The sequence below is a fragment of the Manis pentadactyla genome, chromosome 1, assembly GCF_030020395.1.
Source record: "Manis pentadactyla isolate mManPen7 chromosome 1, mManPen7.hap1, whole genome shotgun sequence".
Taxonomy (NCBI): domain Eukaryota; kingdom Metazoa; phylum Chordata; class Mammalia; order Pholidota; family Manidae; genus Manis; species Manis pentadactyla.
Genome location: NC_080019.1, coordinates 184,497,822 through 184,522,530, shown reverse-complemented (window position 1 = coordinate 184,522,530; position 24,709 = coordinate 184,497,822). Strand labels below are relative to the sequence as shown.

Genomic DNA, 24,709 nt, shown 5'->3' with positions numbered 1-24,709 from the left:
GACTGGAGGGATGGGGGCCACCCCGCACTCTCAGGATTACCACAGAGACAGAGCCTCTACTATATTGTGAAGACTTTGGGGAACATACAACCCGTTCTGCACTTCACTAGGTTCTCCAGCTCACAGTCACTTTCTTTTAACTCTGTTACACCTCAAAGACCTTCATAGGCCCTATTCTGAAGGAGGCGAGATGTGCAGGTGCGTGGAGAATGAGATGACTGCCAACCATGAAGTAACTCCTAGCAGAAGAAAGAACAACAAATCTGTCTCCCTTCAAAACAACTGGATTCAAAACAATAAGCAGTTCACCACTGAGTGGGGGTGGGCGATCCTTCTGCCCTGAATCATGAGTCCCAGGGGAGCTGAGGTCTCTCAGAGAGCTCCAGTGTGACCTAGGGGCATGACCCTGAGTGGGGCGGTGGGGGTGGGGGGAGCACCCCGTGACCGGCGTTCAGAGGCTGGCTTCCCTCTCCCTCCCACACACCCCCAGCCTGTTCTACACCCGGTATTCCCTCTTACATTCATTTTCTAGAGCTCCCATAACAAAATGCCAGAGATTGGGTGGCTTAAACTACAGAAGTGCTTTTCTTCATAATCTGGAGGCTGGAAGTGCAAGATCAAGGTGCTAGCAGGGCTGGTTTCTTCTGAGGCCTCCCTCCTTGGCTTGTAGATGGCTGCCTTCTCTGTGTCCTCACAGGGCCTTTCCTTTGCATGTGTGCATCCTGGATGTCTCTGTGCATTTCTGGGTCCTAATATATATCCTGCTCTTATAAGGAAATCAGTCATATTGGATCAGGGCCCACCCATGTGACCTCATCTTACTTACTCACCTCTTTAAAGGCCCCATCTCCAAATACAGCCACATTCTGAGGTGCTAGGAGTTAGGATGTCAACACAGGAATGTTGGGGGATACCATTCGGCCTGCAATGCCCGTTTTTGCCAGTCTGTCTCATCACAATTCAGGACCATGGGGCAATAAGCATGAGACTCAAAGTTGAGATGTTGAGGACAGTAGAGTAGAAGAGTCAGAGACCTGGGTCCTTGGAGGCATCAGTGTCCCATCCCCCTCACAGCTGCTTGTTAAGTGAGCAGTTGATGTCCTTGTGGTTTAAGCTTAGTCAGATGTCCTGTCGTTTGCAGCTGAAAGCATTCCCACCTGGTGCACCTAGCATACAGCAGGTACTCAGTGAGTACGTGTAAACAATGAGCTCTCCTGCTTCAGAGCTTAGCAGCTCTCCACCCACTGGTGAAACCGAGACTTCTCAGCAGATCACACAGGATTTTCTCCCTGCTCAGTGTCTGGTCTCATCCTCCATCTCCAGCTGCACTTCCATCCACCCCTTGGGCAGAGCCAATCCTTTCGCTGAGGGTAATCAATCAAGAAGGATGCAGAGAGAACCGAGGACCAAATGTGCACATCGGCAGTTTGAGGAGGCAGCAGTGTGTATGCACGGCACAGAGGCGATGCAGCCCGAGTGGGAGAGAATTCTAGCAGACAAGGCTGAGGAGAGATTTTCAAAGCTGGAAAAAAATTTTGGGTGAGAGATTAGGAGGTCCTTGAAGAGACACAGGAAGAATACAGATCACAAGGTTAAGGAAAGATCACTGTCCTCCCCCAAAACAGGAACTACGGTGAAATGAAAAGTGGATGTAATCATTTCCTGAGGCTGCCAAACAAACTACCACAAACTGGGTGGCTTCAAACAAAATTTACTCTCTGGAGGTCAGAAATTTAAACTGAAGGTGTCAGTTGGCAGAGTTGGTTCCTTCTTGAGGGGCTCCGAGGCGAACCTGTTCCCTGCCCCTGTGCTGACATCTGATGGTTGCCAGAAATCATTGGCCCTTCACGGCTTGGAGCTACAGGATTCCAGCTTCCACTCTCACATGCTGTCTTCCCTCTGTGTATTTCTGCCTCATTGTCTCTTTTCTTATAAGGACATCAGCCATGTTATATCAAGGATCAAACCCCTCTAGTTTGAATTCATCTTAATTTACATCTTAATTACATATGCAAAGGCCATATTCCCAAATAAGGTCACCTTCACAGGTGCCAGTGCCCAAAATCTGTGTTGGTTTGCTATAGCCTCTGTAACAAAGTACCAGAAATTGTTTGGTGTAAACAGCAGAAATGCACTCCAACACCCGGAGGCTGGAAGTTCCAGGATCAAGATGTCAGCAGGGTTGGCCCTGCCTGAGGGTCATGAGGGAAGGGTTTCTTCCAGGCCTTTCTCCTTGGTTTGTAGATGGCTGTCTTCTCCCTGTCTCATCACATCATCTTCCCACCATGCATGTTAGCATTCAGCATATCCTTCTGTGGGACCCAGTTCAAACCTCCTTTGGGGTGCTTTCTCATGCTAAGGCAATGCCCTGAAAGGGTGTAGTTGATTGACTGCCTGCAAAGCTCCGTGATGGTGGGGTGGGAATTTTTTGTAATATTTTATATGATAGTCTTAAGAAAGATGTGATGTTCCTTTCTCTGCTACATGATGATCTGTCTTCCTGTGTCTTAGTCATTTTTTATTCTTCACAGCACCTGACACAGTGCATCATACGGAACAGGGTCTCAGTAAGGTCCATGGAGCTTAAGGGTCTTCATTTCTGTGTACCCCCAACAGCAGGGCCAGTGCCTGACATTTACAATAGAGGATATGCTACAGGCTGGTACTTGGGAAGCTAGACTATCATTTTGGACAAATTGGGTTCAAATCCTAGCTTTTCTTGTTTTGGATTAACCCTCTGACCCTCTGTTTGCTCACCCATACAATGGGAACCATTGTGTATTTACCCCATATGGTTGTTATCAGGATAAAATTATTCAGTGCAGAAATGTTCAGAACAATGCCTGGCTCATGACAAGTGCTTAATAAGTGCTAACTACTGTTGGGCACACATGGAAGTGCGTTGACAATATCCCCTCTCCAGAAATGTACTTGCCTTTCAGTGGGTCTTAGAATGTGGGGCAGTGCCTGGATTTTCCTTTGCCAAATCCAGCCATAACATACCTGCTCAGCCATAACACGCATCTGATAACTTTCCCACGGTGGCCATCGGAATGAGCATGAGAGGAAGCTCCTAGGCTTTATTCCTCTGAATGCTGTGATCATCTAATGCAATAGTTCATTTCTACTATTATAAGCTTCGCTTTGGTTTGTTTGATCTTAGACTCCAGGTCTTTGTTAATGTATTTATTTCACAACTTTTGGAGAAAGAAACACTTCAGAGGGAAGGAGTGCTGTTTGGCAGCAGACACACCGTAGAGCCAGTGGGTGGGGGCTTGTCTGTGTAATAGCCCCACAGAGCGGGTGGAGGACCTTTGTTCCTGCATCCTAGGCATGTCAGAACACAGAAATGACAGGATTCTGCCACAGGAGCCACGGACTCTGGCAGACTGAGGGGAGGAGGGCTTGCAAGGAGAGCTCATCCTGTTCCCAGCAGAGGCAGTGCTGGTTCTGCCCCGGGCCTCCCCAAATGTGCAGGACTCTGATGGGCCTGGGTTGACAGCACCTGCAGGGAAGTTTTAGGGTCAGCTCCAGATTAAAGTGGATCCTGGCTTCCAAAAGGCAAGAGAATAAAGACAGGCAGGCAGAAGGGCTCGACTGAACGTAAAGCTGGCTTCAGACCCTCTTCTGACCTTATTGCCTCTGAGTGGAACAAAGTGCTTACAGCTTGTGGCAGAGGGTCTTTGCTACCCTGGGTTGACTCAGATGTCCTGGCAGTGTGGGGGACAGCGTGGGGGCACTGGGGCAAAGGATACTGGTGGGACAGATACAGCTAGCAGGCTATGATCCTCTCATTTTTAATAAGGTAAGAGCTACCATTGCTGACACTTGCTGTACGTCAAGCCCCAGATTAGGTGATTTTCATATGTTGTCTCTGGCCTTTACGACTCTAAGCGTGGACCGCCTGGATCCCCAAGCCACCTGCACTTCCGTTAAGCCAGCTACAAATTCTGGGCTTCCCACAACCCACTGAGGTTCAATTTACTAAAGTAACTTACACAACTGAGGAAAGTGTTATATTTCTAATTGTCATTTTATTATAAAAGATACAGATGAACAGCCAGATGTAGAGATACACAGGGCAAAGTCTGGCAGAGTCCCAGCCATAGGAACCTGTCCCTGTGGAGTCAGGGTGTGCCACCCTCCCGGGACATCAGTGTGTCCACCGACCTCGGAACTTCCCCAAGCCTCAGCATCCAGAGTTTTTATCTGGGTTTCATTATGTAGGCATGATCTATGAAGTCAGTGGCCCTGTGACTCCCTAGAGATCGGGCAACTAAAGGATCCCCGCAATCCGTGATTGGCCTTCCTGGTGACCAGCCCCCACCTCCAAGCTACTTAGGAGCCTGTGATGAGTCACCTCATTAGCATCACCAAGACACTCCTATTGCCCAGGTAATTCCAAGGGTTTTTGAAGCTCTGTGCCAGGAATGAGGACAAAGACCAGATATGCCACTTACTACTGCATCAGAGCTAAGGAGACTCAAAGTGCTGGGAGACTCAACAGCAGGGGCCAGAGCTGTCTGGGACCCATCACTCTCACACCTGGAGGCTGGTGCTGGCTTTCTGGGGGGCCTCAGTCAGCTGTCGGTGGGACACCTCCGTGAGCCTCGTGTGGCCTGGGCTTCCTCACAGCATGGCAAGTTCCAAGGGCGAATGTCCCAGGAGAGGGCTCCAGGTAGACACTACTGCCTTCTACAGACATGGAAGTCACTTTCTGTCCCTTCTGCCCTTAACTGAGACACAGGTTCACCTTTTGATGAGAAGAGGGTTCAAGTCTCATTGTATGAAGAGCATGTTGAATGGAGATGTTGCTGAGGTCATTTTTGGAAAGTCTCCCTGCTACCAAGCTTACTCAAATAGAAGGCAGCTTAGACTCAAAGGCAGCAGTGACTCTTTGGTTTACTAATACATGTATTTGGCCTTTTTCCCAAGTTCTTAGCAAAGAGCTCCTAAATCCCTTAGAATTTCCTGAGATAGGAGTGCCTTTTGTTATTTATAATGAGCCACTTTCAATTACATCTGAGTTTATGTTAAGGCATTTAAGGTGGGTCTCAGGATGGGGCTGGTTATCCAGAAGACAAAGAGATTAGAGGGTTAGGCACCCCCAGCCCACTGCCAACCTACTGGGAGTGAAGAAGGCCTGAAGGTTGACTTGTATGAAAAACTCTTTAACAAAGTTTGGAAGCTTCCTGGTTACTGAATGCATCCACATGCCAGGAGGGAGGCACTCCAGTTCCACAGAGGTAGAGGCTGCTGCCCTCAGACCCTTCTGGAACTACCTTACCCTGTGTGCTTCATGTAACTGTTTGTTTGTATCCTTTATAATACACCAGTAAATGTAAATTAAGTGTTTTCCTGAGTTCTGTAAGTTGATCTAGCAAGTTACCAAACCTGAGGGGGGCTTGTGGGACCCCAGATTTGTAACCAATCGGCAAAAGTGTGGGTAGCCTGGGCTGCCCATTAGCAGCTGGCATCTGAAGTGGGGCAGTCTTGTGGGACTGAGCCCTGTAACTCGTGGGGAAAAATGTCAGCCCTTGAGCCCCAGCAGAGCCTCAGCACTGACCTGAATTGTTGGTACCCAGTTCTTTGTTGTCAGCTAATTGATTGTTGATGTGGAAAAATATACAGACTCCCACAGGCTGTAAGCTGCTGCTAAGGGCTGCTCTGATCTAAGGCCATTGCACCTGGCTTCAGGGCCCTCCCTACCCACCTCGTGATGGCAACACCCCTGATCCTTTCTGGTTGTCCTGAATGGCGTCTTCTTCTCCCGCCCAGGTCACAGGCTGTGGCACAGATGAGGGGGTTCTGGGGATGTGCTGTGGCGCCTTTTCTGGCCACTCTCTAAAGCACTTGAGAACACAGGTGGGGAGAGGGGACTTATTATTGAGATAACACTGCAATCCACCTTAAAATACATAAAATGTGAATCCTTTGCCACAGTGGGTACTTAAATATTTTTCCTAATAATCAACAAGCAGCCAATTTTGCTCTTGGGGAGACACCCTAGTCTGAGTCCTCAGCTTAAGACACTTGGATGTGGTCGACCCACCAGGTCAACAGGCACATTTTTTTTCTATAAATCCCACTTGCAACCATCCCTATATTGGTTGTTTCATCATTCACGCATCTTGTTTTCCTCCTTAAAAACCCAAGGATATTTTGTCATATATAATGTGTGTGGGGAAGTTGGGGTTCCAATGACCAGGATCCTCACCGAACTTAAACCACCTGATGATGTAACAGGCCTGTTGCTGGGCTGCCGCTTCCACACCTTAGGCAATGAGCTGTTATTGTGCTATATAGAGAGCTTGGCCCAGGGCTCTGCGTGGAGGCAGAGATGCTAGTGCTCCACCTACCGCTGGGAGAACAAGCCGGGTGATAAACCCTTTCACCCCAAAGAATGTTTGCTGTAATTTTCTCAGGTCACGTTGAATCCATAGCGAACTTGCCCGGTGCTGAAACTCATTGGCAAGACAACGTGACTGTAACATTCTTCTGTTTGCCAATTTTCAGCCTGGCATTCCTGTCCCCTCCCAGATGGGTCATTCCTTTCGTCCTCTGCCACTTGAAATCTCTGCATCCTCTTTTATTGATTCTTCCCTGTTTGTTCACGTCTTCCGAGGCTAAGAACCTCCAGCGGGTAAAATCGCAGTATCCAGAATCTCTCACCTGGCTTTAGTGCATCTTCATATCAATAGGTGTTCCCAAGGGGTGGAGAAAGTAGTCCATCTTCGTATCAATAGGTAATTACATGGGCGAGCAAGGGCGTATCTGGGCCGGAGAGGTTGGGTGGAGCTCCCCCTTCTGCTGCAGCCTGGTCTGGAGAAATGTGGGACAACTGCTTGTAAGAAATAAACAGGTTTCTCCCAGATGATTTTTCCCTCTGACTGATTTCAGTTTCAAAGGCATTTTGCCCCGGGGTTTCCCCCTGGAGTTGCACCTCCTCAATGGGTTCCTAGTGTCTCCTTCTCAGAGACATGCTGTCTCAGCCTCAGTGACCCACCGCAGGAGTCTAGCTGTCTTAGTCTATTTGGGCTGCTGTGGCAAAATACCATAGTCCAAGCGGCTTCAACAACAGAAATTTATTTTGTCACAGTTCTGAAGGCTGGAAGTCTGGGTCCTTGGTGAGGGCCCTCTTCCTAGCTGGTGGGTATTGCCTTATCACTCTGTCCTCATGTGGCAGAGAGACAGAGAGAGACAGGGAGGGAGGGGAAGGGAGAGAAGGAGAAAGAGACAGAGACAGAGAAGTTATCTCTTGTCTCTTCTTAAAAGGACAGTAATCCCATTATGGGGGCTCCACCCTCATGACCTCATCTACACCTAATTCCCTCCCAAAGGCAGCACCTCCAAGTACATCACACTGAGGATTAGAGCTTCACCAGATGAACTTTGGGAGGGTGCAGCACAGCACTGATGGACGCATGTCGGGAGCCTGCCACTAGCTTTTAAGCTTCAGCATGATATTCTCCAGGGCTAACTAGCAGTGCAAATGCAGAAAACACAATCAAATTGTCCAATAAGGTTCCTATTATAATTTCCCCTTTCCCAGTTCTCTTATGCACTATAGAGCCAAAGGGCTTGGGAGCCAGGCTCCCTGGGTTGGAATCCTGTTTCTCTGCTTACTAGCTGTATGACCTTGAGCACGTTGCTTAACCTCTCTGTGCGAATAATGATTCCTACCTTATAGGATGGTTGGGGGGGATTATATGACACAAAGTAGGTAAAGTGCTTGGCACTTATGAGCCTTTTTGAAAATGTTAGCTATTATTCTTCCTACATATTGGCAGAAGAGAACTGATACCCTGTTGAAAGTGTATAAATGGTAGAGAAGGAAAGGGAAAGGGAAAGATTGGAGTCTGAGGAAAAATTGGGTTAGAGGAGGGGTTGGGACAAGTCTCTGGAAGGATTTACCCACAGTCCTAAGGCAGTGCCGTCCAATAGAAATATAACACAAACCACAAATATAAGCCAAAAAGCTAGCCACATTTGTAATTTTGACTTTTCTAGTAACTGCATTAAAAAGGCAAAAGGAAACAGGTAAAATTAATTCTAATATACATTTTCTTTAACCCAGTTTGTAACCAACTATATAGAGATATATTTCATGTAACTCAACGTTTAACCCAATATATTGATGACTGTACCAAATCAACCTAAAATATTAATATATTATACATTCCTTTGCATACTAAGACTTTGAAATCCGGTGTGTATTTTATGCTTACAGCTCATCTTTTTCTCCCCACCCCAGCATTTTACCATTGTTTCTTTGCATATTTTAAGCTGCTTCCATAATTTTGCCATTATGAGTAGTGAATGTATGGACATCCTTGCACATAAATCAGTCTATTAATTTTCTTAGAAGTGGAATTTCTAGGTCAAAGAATAGAACATTTTTAGACTTTTTGCACATTGCTTCCCAGAATGTTTTTCCCTGTTTACATTCCTATGAGCTATGTATGACTTCCATCAAAAACAAAACTTGTTGACTTGAATCGTAATAAACAGCTTTTAAAATTTGCCTTAATTTAATTTTTTGAATTTCTAATGGTGGTTTTAATTTGCTTTCCTTTGATTACTAGTGAACACTTCAGTGTTTATTAGCCATCTTTTTTTCTTCTGGGAATTGTTCATTTATTATGGAGTATTACAATAATAGCAATTTTTTGTGTACTTTATATGTAATCTTTCTGGGAAATAATTTCTCATTTTTATGTGGTCTTAAATGTTTTTTATATCTATAATTTTATAGAAGGTAAAGCTTTTTACATACTGGCAACTAGTAGATGAATAAGTTCTGGAGCTCGAAGCCACAGCATAGGGAAGATAGGACATATTGTATTACAAACTTTGTAGTTGCCAAGAGACTAGATCTCAGTCATTCCCACTGCAAAAAAGAAATGAAATTTATGTGATGTTATAGAGGTGTTAGCTAATGCCATGCTAGTAGTCATACTGCAATATAATAAATGTATCAAATCAACAGGTGTACACCTTGGATTTACACAATGTTATACAGATCAGTTATATCTCCATACAAATAAATTTATAAAAAGAGAGAATGTGTGCAAAAGTACCTAGCATGATGATTTCTTTTCCTTTTTAAATTTTTCTTTTCTTTTTTAAAATTAGTATTTGTCCCCTCAAAAAGTAAAGCTTTTAATTTTTTGTAGTCAAATCTATCATTTTCTTTGTGATTTCTTCTGTTGTCCACATTCTTAGACACTCCAGAGACATCCATAAGTCACCTGGTTTTTCTGTATTTGCTTTTGCTTTTAACTTTTTAATCCTTCAGGATTTCATTTTGATATAGGAGGTGAGGTATCAACACTTATTCCCCAACCCACCCATCATAACCATTCTCCTTACAGTACATCTTCATTCAAACTAGCCACATTTCAAGCACTCAGCAGCCACACCTGGCCAGTGGCTACCATATTGAGTAGCACGGGACTGAAGTTCAGGCATTCACTCTCATTTCTCTGGGTGTTCGCCAGGACTTCGGAGCACCCCAGAGAGAGAATATGTTAGCAGCTGTTACCAAATTGTAGCCCCAGGCAGCCACACCCTGCCTGCGGCTGCAGCCCTATCCTGGACATGTCCCTTGTCATGACATTGCCGGATTTCTTTTAAAGGTTTGGAGCATTTCTTTGAGCTTCCCGCTGAGGGCTAATATTTAAGGGCTGGTTTTGGTTTCATCCTTAGTTTTGAATTCACGTAACCCTTGGCAACAGTGAGGGGCCCAATAGTGATGGATGCATTCAGTTCCTATGATGGGGAGCTGAGAGTCACGAAAAAGCAGTTGGCCACAGCATGAAAAATGGCAGCAGGGCCACAGGGAGATAAGACATTAGTTTGGCAAACTTGCCAGCATTGTTGGCCACTGACACCCTAAGGGGGATGTGACTCCTCAGAGCCTTCATTAGTGGAATGAAGTCCTGACAGCAGAGTTAATGCGGCCAGGATCTGGGGGTTGAGCACCTGAGTCACTTGACTACATATGGAGAAACAATGTTTCCATAGTCACAGGTGAAGCAGCTCTTACAATTATGCCTTGCAGGCAACTGCGTTAGCATATTTGGGCACAGGGCCATCACATATACTGCAGGGGGCGCCATCTGCATTGTAGTCCACAGAGACTGGTGCCCCCTAAACTGTGTATCTTCATGGGATACAATGAGGAAGGTGCCCGTCTTGCCAATGGGTTTCAGCCCCAGACAAGTTCACTATGGATTCAGTGAGACCGGAAAAATGACAGTGGAATGTTAGGGTGAAAGGGTTTATATCCATCTTTATTCCCACGGTGGCAGGTCAGTCACTAGAATCCCATCCACTTGGAGCGAGTCTGCAGGCAGCAAGCCAGTCTCTGCCCCTGGGCCTCTCTGCCCCCGCAGCCATCTGAGTCTCTGTCCTTGGCGCTGCCACCACTCCAGCCTCTGCTCTGCTCTCCTGCAGCCTTGCAGCCATGCCACTGTATCACCCAGAGCACTGGGCAGAGCTCTTTACTTAGAGTCAATAACTGTATTGCCCACACATGTGCAGTGAGCAAGCCGACCAGGGCCAGGTGAGGATCCTGGCCACAGGAACCTTCACTTTCCAGCCCCCCACCCCAAGTTGTACAACCTGGCATCCCTATTTGAGGAGGCAATTTGGAAAAGGACTCAAGAGCCCTTGTTCTGATCCCAGTTGCCCCATTAACTATTTTTGGGACTTCTATCTGAGACCAGCTCCTCAATGAGGGGTGATTGAACAGGTGATTTGGATTCTGAGAGATTCGTCAAGCTCTAGCACACTCTGATTCTCTTTGCGATTAAATGGTCACCCTTGGGAAAACAGCTAAAGAGAGAAAGGATTGATAGATAGCATCTTCTTCATGAACCTCTTCACAAACACCAGCCCAGTGTCTACAGGAATAAACCCACATCTCTCCAAAACTCAAGCTCCATTTCTCCATATTCCCTCCCTGTGCTACAATCACAACATCTTCTCAAGGTCTCAGTAACACCCACTTTGTGACTCTACGCCTTTCCTCCAGCTACCTTGTCTTTGTGGAATGCACTCCCTCCCTCTTCATGTGGAAAACTCTGCTACAGACAACTGTGATGCTGCCTCCTCCAGGGAGTCCTGTCTGACTCATTCCAGTTGAATCAGGGCTCCTAAGAACATAACTTGAATACAATTCACTCCGGTGCTAAGTGTGGTCAGGCAGAAGCTGAGTCTGGGCCAGGACAGGGCCTCCTTCCTCACGTACCCACTTCCTAGCACAACACTTGCCCACGTTAATGCTCCTGTGAATTCCAATCTCAGCTCTGCATTACCTTTGTAGTAAACAGAAGAAAGAAAATGGATAAATAAATGATTACAGGCTTAATGTAGGATATACTCAGTGACAAATGTCTGAATACCTAACCTCAGTTTCGCTTTGTGTTTTGAGGAAAGAACACAGAATATGTATTTCAAGCTACCATTTTACCCACTCTTCCCTTAATCACTAACTATCAGTTTTAGCAAGAGAAGGATGCTAAAATTTCTTTTGAATATATACATTTGAACATGGATAGATAGGACTTCCCTCACATTTAAAAATAAGATATTTAGAGCAGTTAGAAATGGGGTTGCCAGACAAAATACAAGACAACCAGTGAAATTTGAGTGGCAGGTAAACAACAAATAATTTTTTAGTATAAGTATGTCCCAATGTATAAGGCCCTCACCATGGGACATACTTACACTAAAAACTAATTTTTTTTGTTTATCTGAAATTCTGATGTGACTGGTGTCCTGTATTTTTATTTGCTAAATCTGGCCACCCTATTTAGAAATTATCTCCCCTAACTTCCAACCATTTCAGTAATACCTCTGACAACATGATTGACATGTGATCACAGCCTTTCTTAAATCATTCATCCTACCAGCCAGCCTGTTTAATTTGGGACAGTTTTCATTATTAGAAAGTGCTTTGTTAGAGTGAAGGGAAGTCTGATTTCTGTATTTTCTACCTGGTGGTCTTTGAGTCTTGAAAAATGTCCTATCTTTCTGCTTTAATAACAATTTTTAAAGCTACTCATTTTGTTGACAACAGTGGAAACAACGTAATGAAACAGCATTTCCCTGTCACACTCCTTCCCACCCCTGAGCATCTCTTTCGAACCTTTTAGTTCTTTCTTCTGATAGATATTGCTTTCTTCTGTATAGATACTGCTATTTTTTTGTTTGTTTTCATTTACCATTTTATTATGGAAAATGTCAAAAATACACAAGAGTACGGGGAAGATTATAACAAACCACATGTACGCCGTCATCCAGTTTCAGTCATGATTGACTCATAGCCGGTCTTGTCTCACCTGGACTCCCATGCCCCTCCCTCCCATCTCCTACCGCTAGACCCAAGACATATCATTTCAGCTAGAAATGTCTCAAATACAGCTACTTCTTTATTCAGCACTTTGGACATTGTCTTTTGGCTCATTAGGGCTGCCAACAAAATACCACAGACTGGGTGGGTGGGTTCTAAACAGAAATGTATTACTCATGGTACTAGAAGCTGGGAAGTCCAAGATCTTGGCGTCAGCAGCTTCAGTGTCTGGTGAGGCCCTGCTTCCTGGTTCACAGACGGCTGATTGTAACCTCCCAAGGAAGAAGGGGCAGGCGAGCTCTCTGGGGTCTCTTTTATAGGGGCACTTACCTATTTATGAGGGCTGTGCCTCATGACCTAGTCACCTCCCAATGACCCCACCTCTTAATGCCACCACATTGGAGATTAGGATTTCAACATATGCATTTAGGGGGACCCGACCACTCCGTGTGTAGCTGGCTCCCAACACACCCGAAGACCGTTCAGCACCTTGAGGCCATCCACTGCCCCTTGTTTTCTTCCTCTCATTCTCCCAGTAGTTACATGATGGCTTTTGGTTAAACCAACTTTCAGTTTATTTATATAAAATATCAATCTTTGATAAGCCAAGTGGTATACCGTGGCTACATTTCCTTCCTTTACAGCTTTCCGCTCTTCCTCAAGGTCATATAAGCTGTTCCTCTTTCCTCATAGACCCCCAGCATCCAATCCCATTTTCCCCTCCTTCTTTGTCGTAAATGAAACACATATTTTTACATACAATATATAATTGTTATATTTTTAGATAATAAAATTACAATACTTATCATCATATATATATAGAGAGAGACAGAGACAGAGAATTTTGAGAGAGTGAAGTCACATACTAAAAAATGGAGAATCAGGATATAATCCCAGAAGCTGGAAGACAATGAAGCAATATCTTTACAATTCTGAGGGAAAATTATTTTTAACACGGTAGTCTATCCATAGTCAACCTGTACAAATGATGCTCAATTTTTTTTTCGTATATGACTGATGTCTCTCAAAACCATCCCTGTCTCCCTGTCTCTCCCTGCCTTTGGGAGCACACTTTGTACCATTCTAAAAATGCCATCCTGCCATGCCGTGGTTTTTCTCCTCTTCCTGCTGGGCACGGAGTAGACTCTTATGATTAGGAAATTCACGTCTCTCAATTCTGGAGTACCTTCTTGAATTATTTCCATGATAATATTCTCTCTCTGTGTTCTAACTTTCCTTCTGCAATTTATATATTTTGGATGGTTGCACCTGGTGTATTATCCTCTTAATTTCTTTACTCTCATCTCTTCTATTTTATTTGCCTTGTCTGTTTTTGTTTTTTGTTTTTTGTTTTCTGGGAGATTTCCTCAGTTTTGTCTTCCAACCCATTGGTTGAATTTTATTTCAGCTATAAAATATTTTCATATTATAATGTTCTTGTTCCAGAAATACGATATTGTCCTCTTATATCTCTGAAGAAATTAACTATGAGCTTAAACATTTTTAATTCTCTTCACCAGATTGTCTGTTTTTTTCTGTTTGCTTCTGGTCTTTGTTTTCATACTTGACAATAGCTAGTTGTGGTCACGTGACAAAAAAGGACTTCAGCTAAGACCTGCTGGGAGATCTTCTCCTGCCTGGAGGAGAGGGTGGTGTGGCTGGCCCAGCTCTGTCTCCCATCTTCCTGCTTTGAGTTTAAATGTGATGTCTGATGCCAGAAGTAGTTCTCAAAATGTGGGCATTGGGAATCTATGGAATACAAAACTATTTTAATAATACTACAAACACACTATTTCCCTGGACCTCGTTCTGTCAAGCGTGTACAATGGAGTTTTCCAGAGGCTGGCTGACGTGTGATGACATTCTCATTCTGATTGCCAACAAATATGTGCTTGTGTGTTCTCGGGTTTTCAGATTTTCTCAGTCTAAATTTCCAATATGACAAATAGCAACAGGTATAACTCACATGAACAAAAGCTCTTTAGAGCCCTCAATCACTCATTCGTAGGTGCCTAAAGGGCTCCAGAGACCAAAGAGATTGAGAACCACAAAGGTGAAAACAGTGAGACCCACTCGCTGACGTGGCCGGACGGCTGAGCTAATGCTGCCTCCCTCTACTTCCAGTTTTCTTGTTATATTAGAAAAATAAGCTTATATTTATTTAAGGTGCTGCTGGTTGGATTCTTTTACTTGAAGGCAATTATGTCTTAACCAATAATAGCCAAGGAACCTGCCATTTTGTTTGTTTATTTCTTGAGAACACCAAATGTTAGTATTTATAGGTCTTTTCTTGGGGGCATTTTGGTTTTTTAAAAAAAAACAAAACTGTTCATGCTCTTGCCCCGAGGGTGAGTAGGTGGAGGCTAACTAGGGGCTCCCACCGAGTGGCTTTAACTATGGTGACCCACACACACACTGGGCCCTGTGTCTCTGACATAGGACTTTTCTCATGCAGTTTTGCCTAGGTTGCCCGTCTTCTCAGGCAGGATTGGGGGCCACCCAGGAACGTGGAACATGGCCTGGGATGTGGGGGTCTCTCTGCTCCTTCTGCCCTCTTTCAGTGATCTGCTCTCCCCGTCTTCCTGTCCTGCCACACCTCACTCCCACCTTCTTTGCTCCTGTGTCTGACCTTCTGAAACTTCTCCAGATTCTGGGAACTAAAGTGATTTGTTTCTACTTGGCACCCCCTCTGTTCCTACAGCTTCTTCATCCACACATCATTTTCAAATATTTTGTTATATACTTTGCTGTTAACCTTTGTACCATGTCCATTATAAAATCATTAGGCTTGATTTTAAGAAGCTAACTTAAGAAACAAAACTTCTCCAGGAATAAGTAACTCAGAAATCTAATAATAAATCAAACTTCTAATAGTGAACTTTTTAAAAGAGGCCAATATTGGTTATCAGCTTAATCCATCTCTCCTTTCTCTCTGTCTCACTTTACTTCCATTTCAAAAGGGTCTCTGAGAAAAAGAAATGCAAATGTTCAGTCTACCATGTGTAATCAGAAGTCCTGATGTTAACAACCCTTCTTCACACATCTGAAAAGAGCTTCCCCGAGTCCTGCCATCTCCGTGTCTCCTGCTCAACATGCCCGTTACCTCCTGGGACACTGTTATCACAGTCTCACCAGGAGTGTCACCTGCAGAACACTCTTCAGATAAACCCCTCAGAATGTTTATTCCATAAATATCCTGCCCAGCTCTGAACACACTCCTTCAGAGTGACGATGGAAATTTCCAGATGTCCTTGACACAGGTTCTTAGGCACAAAGGAGACATCATTTGGATGTTCAGATCAATGTTCCATTTATTGAAGTTGGAAATTTTTTAAAAGGTAGTCTTCCAAATAATAATAATAATAAAGGTAGTCTTCCATAAGCCTTTCAGTTCATGTTCCAAATATTATTTTCATTTGTAAATCTAGTAAATTTTAATAACCACTTTCAAAGGGGCCCCTGAGCAAGTTTTATCCACTCCAACTGAGCAAATGTAAATATCTTAAACAATAGCCCTGTTTATAAAATGTTAGTTAAATTCCCTTAAGCAGTTAAACTGAGTTTACATATAGTTATTACACTTGGTTTTTTGAAGAACAACCTCCTCAGGTATTTAAACAACTCAGAAATCTAGTAAGTCCACCTTCTAATAGTGAATTCTCTTAGAGACTAACATTGTCTGCCAACTTAATCCTGTTCTGTGATAACTTTCCACTTAAAATTATAAATGTAAAATCACAATTACCAAATTATACATCCTTAACTGGAACCACAAGGCTACACTATTATACTCTAATATGCAAATGCCCTTGAATATCACAAACCTTTAAGTGCTTAATGTATAGATATCATCTCAATGAATACAAAACCCTACTTTCCCTGACCTTAATAATAAAAATGTGTGATTATTTTTTATTCACTTTATGTCACCTCTCTATTTAATTTGAAATTTTTCTAGGAGTGGAATTCCTGGCTCTAGGGTATGCCTATGGCCCAGTCATTCCACCCCTGTTATAATATAAATGTAACAGTAGTGCATGCTTTTGTCCACCAAAAGGCATGAACTGGAACTTCAGACCAGCACTATTCATAATAGCCCCCAACTGGCCCCCAATGCCCCCAAATGCCCATCAAAAATGGATACAGAATACAGAATGTGTGGTGTATTCACCTAGTGGGATCCTAATGTAGTAATGAGGGGATGACCTACAGCCACATGCAGTGTGGGGGCTCCCACAAGAGCACCTGCCACGTGGCTCCACTTAGATCAAGTGCAAAACCATCTGCATCAGCGGAAGTTAGGAAAGAAGTTACCCTCGGGGAGGGGGAGTGAGGAGCACGTGGAAGCTTCTGTTCTCTCGGTGTTGGTTCTGATTCTGTCAGTGTACTCAGTTTGTGAACATTCTTCAAGCCCTCAAATCAGATGTTGCACATTACTGCATATTCGTTATACTTTAATAAACAATATGCTGTTGTCTTTTTTTTAATGCTATTTTGGTACCATTAATCTACAATTACATGAAGGATATTATTTTACTAGGCTACCCCCTTCACCAAGTCCCCCCCACATGCCCCTTAACAGTCACTGTCCGTCATTGTAGTAAGATGCTGTAAAATCACTCCTTGTCTTCTCTGTGTTGCACAGCCCTCCCTGTGCCCCCCCCACACTATACATGCTAATCATAATGCCCCGTTTCTTTTTCCCTGCCCTTATCCTTCCCTTCCCATCCAACCTCCGCAGTCCCTTTCCCGTTGGTAACTGTTAGTCCATTCTTGGGTTCTGTGATTCTGCTGATTTATTCCTTCAGTTTTCCTTTGTTCTTGTACTCCACGTATGAGTGAAATCATTTGGTACATGTCTTTCTCTGCCTGGCTTATTTCACTGAGCATAATACCCTCTAGCTTCATCCATGTTGTTGCAAATGGCAGGATCTGCTTTTTTCTTATGGCTGAGTAATATTCCATTGTGTATATATACCACATCTTCTTTATCCATTCATCTACTGATGGACATTTAGGTTGCTTCCATATCTTGGCTATTGTAAATAGTACAGCAATAAACATAGGGGTGCAACTGTTTTTTTCAAATTGGAGTGCTGCATTCTTAGGGTAAATTCCTAGAAGTAGAATTCCTGGGTCAAATGGTATTTCTATTTTGAGCATTTTGAGGAACCTCCATACTGCTTTCCACAATGGTTGAACTAATTTACATTCCCACCAGCAGTGTAGGAGGGTTCCCCTTTCTCCACAACCTTGCCAACATGTGTTGTTTGTCTTTTGGATGGTAGCCATCCTTACTGGTGTGAGGTGATATCTCATTGGGGTTTGAATTTGCATTTCTCTGATGACAAGCAATGTGGAGCATCTTTTCATGTGTCTGTTGGCCATCTGAATTTCTTCTTTAGAGAACTGTCTATTCAGCTCCTCTGCCCATTTTTTAATTGGATTATTTGCTTTTTGTTTGTTGAGGTGTGTGAGCTCTTTATATATTTTGGATGTCAACACTTTATCGGATCTGTCATTTATGAATATATTCTCCCATACTGTAGGATACCTTTTTGTTCTATTGGTGGTGTCCTTTGCTGTACAGAAGCTTTTCAGCTTGATATAGTCCCACCTGTTGATTTTTGCTTTTACTTCCCTTGCCCAGGGAGATACATTCAATAAGAGGTCACTCATGTTTATGTCTAAGAGATTTTTGCCTATGTTTTTGCTAAGAGTTTTATGGTTTCATGACTTACATTCAGGTCTTTGATCCATTTTGAATTTACTTTTGTATATGGAGTTAGAGAGTGATCCAGTTTCATTCTTTTACATGTAGCTGTCCAGTTTTGCCAGCACCATCTGTTGAAGAGTCATTTTCCCATTGTATGTCCATGGCTCCTTTATCGAATATTAATTGACCATATATGTTTGGGTTAATGTTTGGAGTCTCTATTCTGTTCCATTGGTCTCTGGCTCTGTTCTTCTGCCAGTACCAAATTTTCTTGATTACTGTGGCTTTGTAGTAGAGCTTGAAGTTGGGGAGTGAGATCCCCCCCACTTTATTCTTCTTTCTCAGGATTGCTTTGGCTATTCGGGGTCTTTGGTGTTTCCATATGAATTTTTGAACTATTTGTTCCAGTTCGTTGAAGAATGTTGCTGGTAATTTGATAGGGATTGCATCAAATCTGTATATTGCTTTGGGCAGGATAGCCATTTTGACAATATTAATTCTTCCTAGCCAGGAGCATGGGATGAGTTTCCATTTGTTAGTGACCTCTTTAATTTCTCTTAAGAGTGTCTTATAGTTTTCAGGGTATAAGTCTTTCACTTTCTTGGTTAGGTTTATTCCTAGGTATTTTATTCTTTTTGATGCTATTGTGAATGGAATTCTTTTCCTGATTTCTCTTTCTATTAGTTCATTGTTGGTGTATAGGAAAGCCACAGATTTCTGTGTGTTAATTTCGTATCCTGCAACTTAGCTGAATTCCAATATTAGTTCTAGTAGTTTTGAAGTGGAGTCTTTAGGGTTTTTTTATGTACAATATCATGTCATCTGCAAATAGTGACAGTTTAACTTCTTCTTTACCAATCTGGATTCCTTGTATTTCTTTGTTTTGTCTAATTGCCATGGCTAGGACTTCCAGTACTATGTTGAATAACAGTGGGGAGAGTGGCATCCCTGTCTTGTTCCCAATCTCAGAGGAAAAGCTTTCAGCTTCTCGCTGTTCAGTATGATGTTGGCTGTGGGTTTATCATATATGGCCTTTATTATGTTGAGGTACTTGCCCTCTGTACCCCTTTTGTTGAGAGTTTTTATCATGAATGGGTGTTGAATTTTGTTGAATGCTTTTTCAGCATTTATGGAGATGATCATGTGGTTTTTTTTTTTTTTTTTTGAGAGGGCATCTCTCATATTTATTGACCAAATGGTTGTTAACAACAATAAAATTCTATATAGGGGACTCAATGCACAATCATTAATCAACCCCAAGCCCAATTCTCAACAGTCTCCAATCTTCTGAAGCATAACGAACAAGTTCTTACATGGTGAACAAGTTCTTACATAGTGAATAAGTTCTTACATGGTGAACAGTGCAAGGGCAGTCATATCACAGAAACTTTCGGTTTTGATCACGCATCATGAACTATAAACAATCAAGTCAGATATGATTATTCATTTGATTTTTATACTTGATTTATATGTGAATCCCACATTTCTCCCTTATTTTTATTTATTTATTTATTTATTTATTTTTTTGAGAGGACATCTCTCGTATTTATTGTTCAGATGGTTGTTAACAACAATAAAATTCTTTATAGGGAACAGTGCAAGGGCAGTCATATCACAGAAACTTTCAGTTTTGATCACACATCATGAACTATAAACAGTCAGGTCAAATATGATTATTCGTTTGATTTTTATACTTGATTTATATGTGGATCCCATATTTCTCCCTTTATTATTATTATTATTATTATTATTTTTAATAAAATGCTGAAGTGGTAGGTAGATGCAAGATAAAGGTAGAAAACATAGTTTAGTGCTATAAGTGGGCAAATGTAGATGATCAGGTCTGTGCCTATAGCCTAAGTATTAATCCAAGCTAGACAAGGGCAACAAAACATCCACGGATGCAGAAGATTTCTCTCAAAAAGGGGGGGTGAGGTTCTAAGCCTCACCTCTGTTGATCCCCAATTTCTCACCTGATGGCCCCCCTGCGACTGTGCCTGTCTTAGGTTGTTCCTCCCTTGAGGAATCTTACCCGTCTCTGGCTAACCAGTCATCTTCCAGGGCCATACAGGGAAATGTAAAGATGGTAAGTGAGAGAGAAGCAATATTGTTTGAGAAGGTTAGCTTGTTACTTCTTTGCAGATTTATGCCCTGTGGCTCCTATGCCCAGCATTTGTCTTGAGGTATCTTTACCACTTGGAAGAATTATGATACTTGGTAATTTTTGATATGAGGCACAAATTCTACTAAAGGGTTGTAATTAGGAAGGAAGAAGAAAAGCTATAGAAGTAGCAGACGGAAGAAAACATGGGAAGATTGATTATTTCTTTGACATATCTTCTTGTAGAGTAACATAAGCATGTATAGGTTTTAACAAACTACTAATTAAATTGCGTACACACATTAATAGAATAGGAATATAGATACATAACAAAAGCAGACCTACAATTACCAGCCATATCCAGTGAAATCAAGAAAACCAGTTAGGTACCCTAGGCATTTGTGAAAACTTATCAATAATATGATGGATATTGTCTAACTGAATTTGAATATTTTGAGAAAAATCAGACAAATTAAAACAACACATTCCTGGGAACTGTTCACATCCCACATGTTCTTTTAACAGTAGATAGTCTATAGTTGCATGATTTTGGAGCACTGCAACTTGCACTTCTCCTAATTCTTGGTTGAGTTCTGACAATATAGATCCAGTCAAATTTGTTGTTTTACTGTATGCACAGGCCAGCTTAGATATCTCCTTCTTCATTCCAATGGCAAGTCTAGGAACTGGCGGGATGAATGCAGCTACAACTGCAACAGCACCAGGATCTTTGTTGAAGTTTTTTGATGATCATCTTCTGGAATGACTCTTCCAGAGGATGTTGATGCTGGAAGTTCTTCTTCGTATCGTATCTTAATTCGTTTTCTGGGTAGCCAAATTAGGCTTTGATCCTCTGTATAAACACAAACAAACCCTTTGCCCACACTTTGATATGACCTTTATACCATTGTGAAGAACCTATTGGAGACCACCACACAGGAACTGCTTTTTTTTTTTTTTAAGAGAAAGAAATATTATCAGAAGAATGTACTTCCATAGCTGATCATCTGACACCCTTTAAAAGATCAAAATTAAGGATATGTAAAGCACGCATTAGTTGTTTATTTGCAGTTAATTTTATCCTATCAGGGAGTAATCCCCCCCTTTTTTTGTTATCATTAATCTACAATTACATGAAGAATATTATGTTTACTAGGCTTTCCCTTACACCAAGTCCCCCCCAAAAATCCCATTACAGTCACTGTCCATCAGCATAGCAAAATGTTGTAGAATCACTACTTGTCTTGTCTGTGTTGCACAGCCTTCCCCTTTCCCCCATCCCCCACATTATACATGCTAATTATAATACCCCTTTCTTCTTCCCCACCCTTATCCCTCTCTACCCTCCCATTCTCCCCCGTCTCTTTCCCTTTGGTAACTGTTAGTCCCTTCTTGGGTTCTGTGATTCTGCTGCTGTTTTGTTCCTTCAGTTTTTCCTTTGTTCTTATACTCCACAGATGAGTGAAATCATTTGGTATTTGTTGTTCTCTGCTTGGATTATTTCACTGAGCATAATACCCTCTAGCCTCCATCCATGTTGTTGCAAATGGTAGGATTTTTTTTCTTCTTATGGCTGAATAATATTCCATTGTGTATATGTACCACATCTTCTTTATCCATTCATCTATGGATGGACACTTATGTTGCTTCCATTTCTTGGCTATTGTAAATAGTGCTGCGATAAACATAGGGGTGCATCTGTCTTTTTCAAACTGGGCTGCTGTATTCTTAGGGTAAATTCCTAGAAGTGGAATTCCTGGGTCAAATGGTATTTCTATTTTGAGCATTTTGAGGAACCTCCATACTGCTTTCCACAATGGTTGAACTAATTTACATTCCCACCAGCAGTGTAGGAGTGTTCCCCTTTCTCCACAAGCTCACCAACATTTGTTGTTGTTTGTCTTTTGAATGGTAGCCATCCTTACTAGTGTGAGGTGATATCTCATTGAGGTTTTAATTTGCATTTCTCTGATAACTAGCGATGTGGAGCATCTTTTCATGTGTCTGTTGGCCATCTGAATTTTTTTGAGAACTGTCTGTTCAATTCCTCTGCCCATTTTTTAATTGGATTATTTGCTTTTTGTTTGTTGAGGTGCGTGAGCTCTTTATATATTTTGGATGTCAAGCCTTTATTGGATCTGTCATTTACAAATATATTCTCCCATACTGTAGGGTACCTTTTTGTTCTATTGATGGTGTGTTTTGCTGTACAGAAGCTTTTCAGCTTGATATAGTCCCACTTGTTCATTTTTGCTTTTGTTTTCCTTACCCGGGGAGATATGTTCATGAAGAAGTCGCTCATGTTTATGTCCAAGAGATTTTTGCCTATGTTTTTTTCTAAGAGTTTTATGGTTTCATGACTTACATTCAGGTCTTTGATCCATTTCGAATTTACTTTTGTGTATGGGGTTAGACATTGGTCCAGTTTCATTCTCTTACATGTAGCTGTCCAGTTTTGCCAGCACCATCTGTTGAAGAGACTGTCATTTCCCCATTGTATGTCCATGGCTCCTTTATCGAATATTAATTGACTGTATATGTTTGGGTTAATGTCTGGAGTCTCTAATCTGTTCCATTGGTCTGTGGCTCTGTTCTTGTGCCAGTACCAAATTGTCTTGATTACTATGGCTTTGTAGTAGAGCTTGAATTTGGGGAGTGAGATTCCTCCCCATTTTATTCTTCTTTCTCAGGATTGCTTTGGCTATTCGGGGTCTTTGGTGTGTCCATATGAATTTTTGAACTATTTGTTCCAGTTCGTTGAAGAATGTTGCTGGTAATTTGATAGGGATTGCATCAAATCTGTATATTGCCTTGGGCAGGATGGCCATTTTGACAATATTAATTTTTCCTAACCAAGAGCATGGGATGAGTTTCCATTTGTTAGTGTCCTCTTTAATTTCTCTTAAGAGTGTCTTGTAGTTTTCAGGGTATAGGTCTTTCACTTCTTTGGTTAGGTTTATTCCTAGGTATTTTATTCTTTTTGATGCAATTGTGAATGGAATTGTTTTCCTGATTTCTCTTTCTGTTGGTTCATTGTTGGTGTATAGGAAAGCCACAGATTTCTGTGTGTTAATTTTGTATCCTCCAACTTTGCTATATTCCAATATTAGTTCTAGTAGTTTTGAAGTGGAGTCTTTAGGGTTTTTTTATGTACAATATCATGTCATCTGCAAATAGTGACAGTTTAACTTCTTCTTTACCAATCTGGATTCCTTGTATTTCTTTGTTTTGTCTAATTGCCATGGCTAGGACTTCCAGTACTATGTTGAATAACAGTGGGGAGAATGGCATCCCTGTCTTGTTCCCAATCTCAGAGGAAAAGCTTTCAGCTTCTCGCTGTTCAGTATGATGTTGGCTGTGGGTTTATCATATATGGCCTTTATTATGCTGAGGTACTTGCCCTCTATAGCCATTTTGCTGAAAGTTTTTATCATGAATGGGTGTTGAATTTTGTTGAATGCTTTTTCAGCATCTATGGAGATGATCATGTGGTTTTTGTCTTTCTTTTTGTTAATATGGTGGGTTATTTTGATGGAATTTCGAATGTTGTACCATCCTTGCATCCCGGGGATGAATCCCATTTGGTTGTGGTGTATGATCCTTTTCATATGTTTTTGAATTCAGTTTGCTAATATTTTATTGAGTATTTTTGCATCTACATTCATCAGGGATATTGGTCTGTAATTTTCTTTTTTGGTGGGATCTCTGCCTGGTTTTGATATTAGGGTGATGTTGGCTTCATAGAATGAGTTTGAGAGTATTCCCTCCTCTTCTATTTTTTGGAAAACTTTAAAGAGAATGGGTTATGTCTTCTCTGTATGTCTGATAAAATTGCGAGGTAAATCCATCTGGCCCGGGGGTTTTGTTCTTGGATAGTTTTTTGATTACCACTTCAATTTCATTGCTGGTAATTGGTCTGTTTAGATTTTCTATTTCTTTCTGGGTCAGTCTTGGAAGGTTGTATTTTCTAGGAAGTTGTCCATTTCTTCTAGGTTTTCCAGCTTGTTAGCATGTAGGTTTTCATAGTATTCTCTAATAATTCTTTTTACTTCTCTGGGGTCTGTCGTGATTTTTCCTTTCTCATTTCTGTTTCTGTTGATCTGTGTTGATTCTCTTTTTCTCTTAATAAGTCTGGCTGGAGGCTTATCTATTTTGTTTATTCTCTTGAAGAACCAGCTCTTGGTTTCATTGATTTTTTTTTCTGTTGTTTTATTCTTCTCAATTTTATATATTTCTTCTCTGGTCTTTATTATGTCCCTCCTTCTGCTGACCTTAGGCCTCATTTGTTCTTCTTTTTCCAATTTTGATTATTGTGACAGTAGACTGTTCATTTGGGATTGTTATTCCTTCTTTATATATGCCTGGATTGCTATATACTTTCCTCTTAAGACTGCTTTCACTGTGTCCCAAAGTAGTTGGGGCTTAGTGTTGTTGTTGTCATTTGTTTCCATATATTGCTGGATCTCCACTTTAATTTGGTTGTTGGTCCATTGATTATTTAGGAGCATGCTGTTAAGCCTCCATGTGTTTGTGA

General features: G+C 41.9%; 1 long non-coding RNA gene across 1 annotated transcript in view; it reads left to right on the top strand.

The window, feature by feature from the left end:
- Positions 1-24,709, top strand: part of LOC130684135 (uncharacterized) — a 118,187-nt gene that overhangs the window by 72,280 nt on the left and 21,198 nt on the right. The window lies entirely within an intron of this gene.